This window comes from Salmo salar, chromosome ssa20, assembly GCF_905237065.1.
Source record: "Salmo salar chromosome ssa20, Ssal_v3.1, whole genome shotgun sequence".
In the NCBI taxonomy this organism is placed as follows: Eukaryota; Metazoa; Chordata; class Actinopteri; order Salmoniformes; family Salmonidae; genus Salmo; species Salmo salar.
The window spans coordinates 8910712-8922433 of record NC_059461.1 but is presented as its reverse complement, the minus strand read 5'-3'; the positions used below and the strand labels follow the sequence as shown (position 1 = coordinate 8922433).

The 11722-nt window shown below is 41.6% G+C and overlaps 1 long non-coding RNA gene across 1 annotated transcript; it reads left to right on the top strand.

Moving 5' to 3' along the window:
* The first annotated feature begins 374 nt into the window (after positions 1 to 374).
* LOC123729318 (uncharacterized) lies at positions 375 to 10119 on the top strand. The gene is made up of 3 exons (XR_006761092.1): positions 375 to 569; positions 3865 to 3990; positions 9436 to 10119. It is a non-coding gene; the product is annotated as an uncharacterized lncRNA (long non-coding RNA).
* The last annotated feature ends 1603 nt before the right edge of the window (positions 10120 to 11722 follow it).

Genomic DNA, 11722 nt, shown 5'->3' with positions numbered 1-11722 from the left:
GGTATAGGTTCTAGGTTCGTTTTCTATGTATAGTTAATTGGGATGGGACTCCCAATTGAAGGCAGGTGTGTTGAGTTGCCTTTGATTGGGAGTCCTATATAATAGGGTGTGTTTGTCTTTGTGTTTGTGGGTAGTTGTTTTTGCACTGCGTTTTGTGTGCCTGCAAAACTGTTGCTGTCGTGTTTATTGTTGGTTTTCCTGTGGATGCTTTACTTGAGTTTATTAAAAAACTATGAGTATCCACATACCCGCTGCGCCTTGGTCTTCTCTCCACTACGACAGCTGTGACACACTGGGAGATGAATTCAAACTTTCAGCAGGACAAATACCTAAAACACAAGTTAATTATACACTGGAGTTGCTTACCAAGATGACATTGAAGGTTCCTGAGCGGCCTAGTTACAGTTTTGACTTAAATCGTCTTGAAAATCCATGGCATGGCTTGAAAAGCAACTAGACAGAGTTTTAAGAATTTTTAAAAGAATAATGTGTAAATATTGTACAATCCAGGTGTGCAAAGATCTTAGAGACCTACCCAGAAAGACTCACAGCTGTAATCACTGCCAAAGGTAATTCTAACTTGACTCGGGGGTGTGAATACTTATGTTAATGTGATATCTGTATTTCATTTTCAATCAATATGCAAACATTTCCAAAAACATATTTTCACTTTGTCATTATGGGGTATTGCGTGTATATGGGTGACAAAAATTCTATCCATTTTTTATTCAGGCTGTAACAACTAAATGTTGAATAAATCAAGGCGTATGAATACTTTCTGAAGGCACTGTATGTAAGAGTGGTTGAGTGAGTGGGAGTAAGTGTAGGTGCAAAAGTCTCTTGAAAAGCAGGTGTGAAGAGTCAGTGAACAATCAATCAAGTCATGTCAGATCAGATCAGTGATTATTTCTTTATATATAGCCTATGACATTTCATCATCATGGATCTAATTAGGCCTATATTTATACAGAACAAAATTATAAACATATCATGCAATCATTTGAAAGATTTTACTTATTTAAAGTTCATATAACGAAATCAGTCAATTTAAATAATATGAATTAGACCCTAATCTATTGATTTCACATGACTGGGCACCGGCACAGCCATGGCATTGGCCCACCCACTGGGGAGCCAGGCCCAGCCAACCAAAATGAGTTTTGCCCGAGAAAAGGACTTTATTACAGACAGAAATACTCCTCAATTTCATCAGCTGTCCGGGTGACTTGTCTCAGATGATCCCGCAGGTGAAGAAGCTAGATGTGGAGGTTCTGGCCTGGCTTCATTACACGTGGTCTGCGGTTGTTAGGCCAGTTGGACATACAGCCCAAATCTCTAAAACAACATTGGTAGAGAAATCAACATTACATGATCTGCCAACAGCTCTGGGGGAGATTCCTGCAGTCAGCATGCCCATTGCTCTATCCCTCAAAACTTGAGACATCTGTGGCATTGTGTTGTGTGACTGCACCTTTTAGAGTGGCCTTTTATTGTCCCCAGCACAAGGTGCACCTGTGTAATGATCATGCTGTTTAATCATCTTCTTGATATGCCACACGTGGATGGATTATCTTGGCAAAGGATAAATGCTCACTAACAGGGATGTAAACAAATGTGTGCACAGAATGTGCGAAAAATAAGGTTTTTGTGCGTATGGAACATTAATGGGATCTTTTATTTCAGCTCATGAAACATGGGACCTTTACATGTTGCATAATTTTTTTGCTTCAGTATATATAGATCAATGATTATTTTGAAAAAGGGAGAATCCCCCCATGAATACATTCAAACAGGCAGGAGGGATCCTCTTGAGTTGCCTCTGATTCCACAGACACATTTGCGTAAGATCCCTGCGTCATTCCTCCCGCAGTGGTTGGATAGGCTTATACTTTACTTGCCCAATAGAGTACTATTAGCCTACAGGTTGGGGTTTTCAATCTAGTCCCGCTAAAGATACTGCAAAATAGCGTTGTTGTAGCAAATTTGAGGGAGCAGCTTGACATGGGAAACATACACACGCATAGCCCCTGATCTCCAGGATCCCAAGATAGCCTATGATCGTTAGGAGGATAGTTGTCATAGGGGGGATATACTATTCTCAGTAAAGCACTATGGTTAAAGTAATTCATTAATAGTTGTCATTATTCACAGATTTTTTGTTCCCTCATATTCTGAACATCCATATGCAGTAAGATTCTCTAACCTAATGTATGGCAGCTTTGCCGTCTCTATTCAGCTACTACATTACACTCGTTGCCACTCCTGTCATTTGTCAAAGACAGGAGTGGCAAGGAGCGGATTGTTAGCTAAAAGACTGGTACCCAGTGTATGTGGGCTATGCAAGGTGTTTGCCTACGCTACGCAGCAAAACATTGTAATGAATTCGGAGGGCAGACTGACAGGGATTCAACCTCAGGTCTCTTCAGAGTTAGTGAGAGTGCCAAGATAGTTTTTTTGTTTGCTCATAACGTACCATGGCCGTTGGAAGAGTGTTTGCCTGTAGTCGAAGTTGCCAGGGGGAAACTGTGTGTGTGTGTGTGCAATGAAACCTGTTTGAACAAGTTATTAGATTGATAAGCGTGCATGCGTGCCCAGTGACGCCTGTTTGAACGAGTGTATTAGATCATTAGATTGATGGCCGTTTGTTTTGTACCTACTTTTTACCTCCGACACACATACACACTCACACAACCCATTTGTCTCCACCTTCAGAAAGTAATCACACCCCTTGACCTTTTCCACATTTTGTTGTGTTACAGCCTGAATTTAAAATGGATTAAATTGAGATGTGTCACTGGCCTACACACAATATCCCATAATGTCAAAGTGGAATTCAATGTTTTTTTTTACAAATTAATTAAAAATGAAAAGCTGAAGTGTCTTGAGTTAATAAATATTCAACCCATGTTATGGCAAGCCTAAATCAGTTCAGTTGTAAAAAAACTATTTATATATATATATATATTCTCAAAAATGTACTTCAACTTTATTCTCGAAATATAAATATTTTTTAAAGTACTATCCATGTGAAAAAAAATCCAAGTACTACCACCCATCACCGTTTATTTATTTTTTCCTCTTCACTTGGCCCTAATACTTTTCCACAGAAAAGTAGCTTTTTGGACCTAATGCCAAAACATTTAGGAGATAGAGGGGCTTAAAGTTGAGCCATTTTCCGTACCCCACCATACCATGAGATAGCCATGTCATCATCACTGGAAAATATAAAAGGTTGTGTTTGTTATCATTTAAAAGCTTACGAACAGGGGTTGTCAAACTATTACATCATTTAACATCAATTATCAAATCATTCATAATTTTTTTGCACATGATTTTTTGCATATGTTGTAGTTTAGGCCCTATTTTGCATAACGGAGGTGTTTGTGTTGTGCCTGCCATCAGTTAAGACACAACCAACACAGCATGCTCTTAAATGCAGGGTGGCTGTCATTTCAGTCATAGACATAAGGACTGGGGAGTTTTTCAGGATATTGTTCAGTATATTTTCATAGGGTCTGTGACAAAGGAAGGTGGGGCTGTAACAATGGTGAGTTGTGCTTCTACACCTGCATTGCTTGCTGTTTGGTGTTTTAGGCTGGGTTTCTGTACAGCACTTTGATATATCAGCTGATGTAAGAAGGGCTATATAAATACATTTGATTTGATTTGAGCGTCAGGATAATTACATGCCATGTTTCAGGCTGAACACATTGGCATTCTGAAAGTAATCGTGAAATGACAAATAGTTGACAAATAGATGATCCACTTCTCAAATACAGCCAATGATGGCAACGAGAGGTGTATTCTAAGGTGAGCGTGGCTTGAGCCTTGCTACTCTAATGCTGATGTGTTTCTCCCCTCCAGTTCCAGGGGATGGTGTGGCTGCCCCTAACACTACTGAAATGGACCCTGGGACAGAGCCCTCTCACCTGTCTCAAAGCGCCACGGACCCTGAGGACCCCTCAATGACATTCTTCACCGTGGACTATGGTGAGTTGGGAAATGTTACATTCCCAGCAAGAAAACCAAAAATGGCACTCAAACAGAAGCGGGAACTAACAAAGTCACTGACCAACAACCAAACGAAACAGGTGGGGTTTTAGGAGGGGTTCTGAAAGATACTCATGGGGGTGTCCACTTAAAGTTGACTAGAAAAAACAAGTGGAACCTAAAAGGTACCCACTATGAGCGCCCACAAAATTTGCCCAAGAAGAGGCAAACAAACGAAAAACCCTCACCAAGCTTAAAGACAGGAAGCGAACTAAAAAAGTGGCACAAAACAAAATCAGACAAAGGAAGGTTTTGACCCTCCACATCTCTCAAGACAACTGGAGTACTGGGCCAGCCACTGTTAAATATCACCTGGACCAGCACAGATGAATCACCTTCCCACAAATGAGATGGAAAACCAGCACAGGTAAAACACATACTGACTGATGAGGTGACACCAATCGGTGCGCCCTACGTGCTAAAGTGCTATACGTGTTGAAGTCCAACCTCAAAACATAAATGGAAAAAACAAAGCCTTTCCGGAAGGGTGTGGAAGGAAAACTATAACTCCCTGTTGAGACCATTTCACATGAAATAAAATCTTGAAAGTCAGATGTAACGTTTATGGGTTTGCATTGAGTATACCTTCAAATAAAAACAAAAGCAAACCAAGGAGCAATCTGCCCAGATTGGCTGTGGGGCATTCTACTATGTTACTTATCCACCATAGGGTGGCTCTAGAGAAGAGAATCACAGAGTTCGAACGACCTTTACACGAGGGTCCAGAGGTTTGCTAGAGTTGAAAAATGTTTGTTGAGTCTGAACTGTTGATTTTCTGAGAGTTTGTCCATCAGTGTGTGTGTTGTATAGAGTTTGGCTAGAAAGTGACCGTGCTGGTGCTGAGCTCCCTGGCTCTGGCGCTGGGGACTGTCATACTCATCCTCAACATCCACCACAACAGGTGAGAACCTGCACACTACTGTCTACTCCCCTGTACCACTACTGGTCCACTAACAAGGGGCCTAATGGAAATGTAGCTTGTCAGTAATACTATCCATAAACAGACATATTGGATCCAGTATTAGGCCTACTACATTCTGAATTCCATTCAGAATTGTCTAAGTTCCCCCTGAATGTGAATTATGCTCCAAAGATTGTTGATGACCCTGTAGTTAGTAAGATTTTTTTCTCAAATGACTTAAATAACCCAGAACTACAACTGCATCACAAACTACTTTTTAAGACTACTATAACCACAACTGCCCACACTCAGTTGCAAAATTACAAATGAGAACTAGATGGTAATTTTCCATGAAGAAAAAACAGTGTGACTTGTGTCTGTGTGTGTGTGTAACTACAAACACATGGTTTCCATCTCCCAGGAAGAAGAAGGTTGTGTGTGTGCTGAAGTTTTACACTCCTACGGGGGTGATGAGTCAGCCGGGTTCCCCTTTGCCTAGCGAGAGAGCCCCGCTAACGCAGCATCCCATGCAGCCGGCCCGCTCTCAATCCCTACATTGCGGAGAGATCCTGGTCGAGTGGAAGAACGGTACCCTCACCCCGCTGTTCGACCACAACTGTTACCTGGCTGACAGAAGGACAACTGTGTCCGTGTGTGTGTCTTTGTGCCCGTGTGAAAGAAAAGAGAAACAAAGGGAATCTGAGAATCTATTGTGGAATCTGAGAGGTGCACAGTGAGCGCACACATTTCAATGCATTGCATTTCAATATTCGATTCCACAAGAAGTTTATTGATGTGAGTCGGCATGGTGGTCATGTTACATGCTCAACACACACACCTCATGGAATGTCTGGAAAGCACTGAGTTCCCTCAGAAGTATCTGGCCAAACTGAGATGAAAGGTAGCAAAGAAGTCCTGCCAGAAGATATAGCTGGGCCTGGTTGAAGTATCGTTACGTTATATTACAAACCTCAGATGAACTGGACAAACAGCCTTTCCCTCTAACTGATACCCTTTTCAATATACAGTGCATTCTCAAAAGTATTCAGACCTCTTCACTTTTTACACGCTGTTACATTATAGCCTTGTTAAATAAATATTTTTCCTCATCGATCTACACCCAATACCCCATAATGACAACAGGTTTTTAGAAATGTTTGCAAATGTATTCAAAATAAAATAAAAAAATAAATAACTTTACGTAAGTATTCAGACCGGTTGCTACGAGACTCGAAATTGAGCTCAGGTTGCATCCTGTTTCCATTGATCATCCTTGAGATGTTTCTACAACTTGATTGGAGTCCATCTGTGATAAATTAAATTGATTGGACATGATTTGGAAAGGCACACACCTGTCTATATAAGGTCCAAGCCATGAGGTCAAAGGAATTGTCCATAAAGCTCCGAGACAGGATTGTGTCAAGGCACAGATCTGGGGAAGGGTACCAAAACATATCTGCATCATTGAAGGGCCCCAAGAACACAGTGGCCTCCATGAGCAATCGGGGCAGAAGGGCCTTGGTTAGGGATGTGACCCGATGGTCACTCTGATATGGCTCCAGAGTTCCTCTGTGGAGATGGGGGAATCTTCCAGAAGGACAACCATCTCTGCAGCACTCCACCAATCAGGCCTTTATGGTAGAGTGGCAAGACAGAAGCCACTCCTCAGTAAAAGGTATATGACAACCTGCTTGGAGTTTGACAAAAGCCACCTAAAGACTCTCAGACCATGAGAAACAGGGTTCTCGGGTCTGATGAAACTAAGATTGAACTCTTTGGCCTGAAAGCCAAGTGTCACGTCTGGAAGAAACCTGGCACCATCCCTACGGTGAAGCATGGTGGTGGCAGCGTCATGCTGTGGGGATGTTTTTCAGCGGCAGGGACTGGGAGACTAGTCAGGATAGAGGAAAAGATTAACGAAGCAAAGTATAGAGAGATCCTGCTTCGGAGTGCTCAGGACCTCAGACTGTGGCTTGGAAGGTTCACCTTCCAGCAGGACAACAACCCTAAGCACACATCCAAGACAACGCAGGAGTGGCTTCGGGACAAGTCTCTGAATGTCCTTGAGTGGCCAAACCAGAGCCCGGACTTGAACCCGATCTAACATCTCTGGAGAGACCTGAAAATAGCTGTGCAGCGATGCTCCCCATCCAACCTGACAGAGCTTGAGAGGATCTGCAGAGTGTATTTGGGTGAAACTCCCCAAATACAGGTGTGCTAAGCTTGTAGTGTCATACCCAAGAAGACTCGAAGGCTGTAATTGCTGTCAAAGGTGCTTCAACAAATTACTGAGTAAAGAGTCTGAATACTTACGTAAATGTAATATTTCCGGGGTTTTTTTTATACATTTGCTAACATTTCTAAAAACCTGTTTTTTCTTTGTCATTATGGGGTATTGTGTGTAGATTGATTGACAAAATGTGGAAAAAGTCAAAGGGTCTGAATACTTTCCATTGCACTGTATAAGACGTCGCTACAGTAACAGGTCGATAGCAACAATTAATAACCTTTCGGACAGTTAAAAAAAGTGGAGCTTCTGAAGCGTGGAATTGATGCTAAGTGAGCGGGTCATGTTTCGGGAGGGCGCATGACTCGATCTTCGTCTATCTCAATCCCGTTTGGGAGTTGCAGCGATGAGAGAAACATGCCACCCACTGAAGATATGGAGATGAAAATGGTTCCATTATTCGTTATTTTGCCTTTGTTTTCCCAATCTCAGTCTTTTTTTCTTTTAAGGCACAGAAGACGTGCATTCTTTAATACAAAGAGAACACAACTTTTTTTACTTATCTATTTTTTACTTTAATTTATACTTTTTCTTAAACAGCATTGTTGGTTAAGGGCATAAAAGTAAGCCTTACACTGTAAGGTCTACACATGTTGTATTCGGTTCATGTGACAAATAGCATTTGATTTCATACCTACAAGCTGAATTAGAGGAGGATGATAAATATGACTACATTAACCTGTGGTCTGACATTAGAAAGGTAATTTGAATACCTCGCATCCCAGTTTCGCCCCCTACATTGAAAAGCAGAACACCAGATGGAGAAATGCCTTTGGCTATTAGAAACACATAGCCGTTGTGTTGTGGTGGCTCGCAACTACTTGCGAATACCGGACCGTGGCAAATCTCTTTGGCATTGGCATATCAGCATTAGGTGGTCTAGTGCTCGAAGTCTGTAGGGTGGTAAATTATATTATGTACAAAACATACATCAATGGCCTCCCGAGTAGTGCAGCGGTCTAAGGCACTACATCCCAGTGTTGTGACCGGGAGTCCCATAAGGGCGGCGCACAATTGGCCCAGCATCATCCGAGTTAGGGGAGGGTTTGGCCGGGGGGGCTTTACTTGGCCCATTGCGCTCTAGCGACTCCTTGTGGCGGGCCGGGCACCTGCAGGCTGATTTCGGTCGTCAGGTCAACAGTATTTCAGGTTAAGTGAGCGGGTCATGTTTCGGGAGGGCGCATGACTCGATCTTCGTCTATCTCAAGCCCGTTTGGGAGTTGCAGCGATGAGACAAGATCGTAATCACGAAACTGGGGAGAAAAAGGGGGTACATTTAAAATATAAACATACATCAAATTGCCAACGGGTATCCAACTTGATAGAACCATAGTAGGATTCCAGAGAAGAGGCTTTCCTATGTGTGCCGGTACTATAGATGGCAAACACATACCAATTATTGCCCCTAAAGAAAACCCGGCTGATTATTACAACAAAAACGATGGCACTCAATCGTACTCACGCATATTGGTAAGCAACTATTATTCACTTGATACATAATAGGCCTGTCAGAATGTGATTACTGGTAATGTTAACAACCATATCAATCACACTCATTCATATTGAGTCACATTGGCAAAATGTCAATAGTCATATAGCAATCAAATTGCTTGAAAATAATGAAAGATTAATATATATGTTAAAAGATTTTGCAAGGCTAGCCTATGTTACAATGATACAACTGTAATTGTATACAATATATCACTTTCAAAGATACCTATGTTGGATGGCCTGGCAAGACCCATGATGCAACAGTGCTTCTTAACTCTGACTTGTACATTTTGGCAGAGGAACTTCGCCACAGTTACCTTTTCCCACAGGAGGTAGGGGATTATTACTGGGCTTTGTGCTTGCTGTGTAAGTTTGAAGTTTTAAGGTCACGTGCACAAGTACAATGCCACGTGCACAAGTAGTAGCCTAATTAGACTGCTGGTCTCTGATCCCACGTATCATCTTCTGCCTTTGCGCCCTTGAGCAAGACATTTAACCCATCATATCTAGGGGTGTTGGAAAAGGCAGAAGAAAAATTCCCGTTCTCACCAATGGACAGTATAGTATGCATTTTAATCTATTGACATAGTCAAAGAGCAGGGGAGGACTGGTAGCCTACCTGAAAATAACTTGTCACTAAGCAAAATTCATGGGGTAGCCAGCTTGATTATTACATTTTTTGTTTTGTTTCATGTGTTACTTATAGAAATCACAGATTGTTGGTGGGACTGAGGTTCACATGGTCATCATTGGCGATCCAGCTTGCCCACTGAAAAGGTGGCTTACCAAAGGATTCCCATCTAACAAATCGGAGAAGGACTTCAACCACGTGTGGTTGTAGAAAATTATTTTGGTTAGCTCAAAGGCAGGTGGCGACGCGTCATGAAGCAGGTAGATAGGAATGTTGCTCTGGTCTCTGAAATTGTTCACGCATGTTGTGTCTTCCAAAACATTTGTGAGATCCATGGGACGGATACCTTAATCCCTGAGTCTGTGGTCAGTCACATAACAAGAGATGCCAGTAAACACAGATGCTGGACATGCTCCACCCACCCTCTGCCTGCCCACACTGTAATAGTTTCCTTTTAATTATTTTAATTTTAAATGAACTGTCTTGTGTCTTGAACTACTCCAGGATTAAATATTCACATTGTCTCCTTTCATTCAGATAGTTGTATTAAATCTAGAAATATCTTGTAACATTAAACATTTTTAAAAAACAATTAATCAATTGACTAGTTGAACAGTAGAAGATTTACTTAAGTTGTAGCTATAAATTGAAGCTACTCGTACATGTCATGTTTTTATTGTTATTTTCAGACAGATTAAAAAATCTAGTTATATCTTGTAACATTAAACATTAAACATTAACAAAAAAAATATGAATCAATTGAACAGCAGTATAATTACTATTTAAGTACTAGTACATGTATTCCATGTTGTGTTTGATAAGTAATGAAAATACAGTTGTGCCGCCTCTTCCTCGCTCCCTGTGTGGTCATTTGGATGTGGAAATGGGTGGGTATGGGTGTTGGCAGAGTGAAGCGAGGGCCCTGGGGAGGTAAATGCCCCTTGTACATACAATTGAATTCGGAAGTTTACATACACATAGGTTGGAATAATTAAAACTTGTTTTTCAACCACTCCACAAATTTCTTGTTAACAAATTATAGTTTTGGCAAGTCGGTTAGGACATCTACTTTGTGCGTGACACAAGTCATTTTTGCAACAATTGTTTACAGACAGATTATTTCACTTATAATTCACGGTGTCACAATTCCAGTGGGTCAGAAGTTTACATACACTAAGTTGACTGTGCCTTTAAACAGCTTTGAAAATTCCCGAAAATTATGTCATGGCTTCAGAAGCTTCTGATAGGCTAATTGACATAATTTGAGTCAATTGGAGGTGTACCTGTGGATGCATTTCAAGGCCTATCTTCAAACTCAGTAACTCTTTGCTTGACATCATCGGAAAAATCTAAAGAAATCAGCCAAGACCTCCACAAGTCTGGTTCATCCTTGGGAGCAATTTCCAAATGCCTGAAGATACCACGTTCATCTGTACAAACAATAGTACACAAGTATAAACACCATGGGACCACGCATCCGTCATACCTCTCAGGAAGGAGACGCATTCTGTCTCCTAGAGATGAACGTACTTTGGTGTGAAAACTGCAAATCAATCTCAGGACAACAGCAAAGGACCTTGTGAAGATGCTGGAGGAAACAGGTACCAAAGTATCTATATCCACAGTAAAACGAGTCCTATATCGACATAACCTGAAAAGCCGCTCAGTAAGGAAGAAGACATTGCTCCAAAACCACCATAAGAAAGCCCAACTACGGTTTGCAACTGCACATCGGGACAAAGATTGTACTTTTTGGAGAAATTTCCTCTGGTCTGATGAAACAAAAATAGAACTGTTTGGCCATAATGACCATCGTTATGTTTGGAGGAAAAAGGGGGATGCTTGCAAGGCGAAGAACCCCATCCCAACCGTGAAGCAGGGGGTGGCAGCATCATGTTGTGGGGGTGCTTTGCTGCAGGAGGGACTGGTGCACTTCATAAAATAGATGGCATCATGAGGGGGGAAATTATGTGGATATATTGAAGCAACATCTCAAGACATCAGTCAGGAAGTTAAAGCTTGATCGCATTTTGGTCTTCCAAATGGACAATGACCCCAAGCATACTTCCAAAGTTGTGGCAAAATGGCTTAAGGACAACAAAGCCAAGGTATTGGAGTGGCAATCACAAAGCAATGACCTCAATCCTATAGAAAATGTGTGCGCAGAACTGAAAAAGCGTGTGCGAGCAAGGAGGCCTACAAACCTGACTCAGTTACACCAGCTCTGTCAGGAGGAACGGGCCAAAATTCACCCAACTTATTGTGGGAAGCTTGTGGAAGGCTACCCAGAACGTTTGACCCAAGTTAAACAATTTAAAGGCAATGCTACCAAATACTAATTAAGTGTATGTAAACTTCTGAC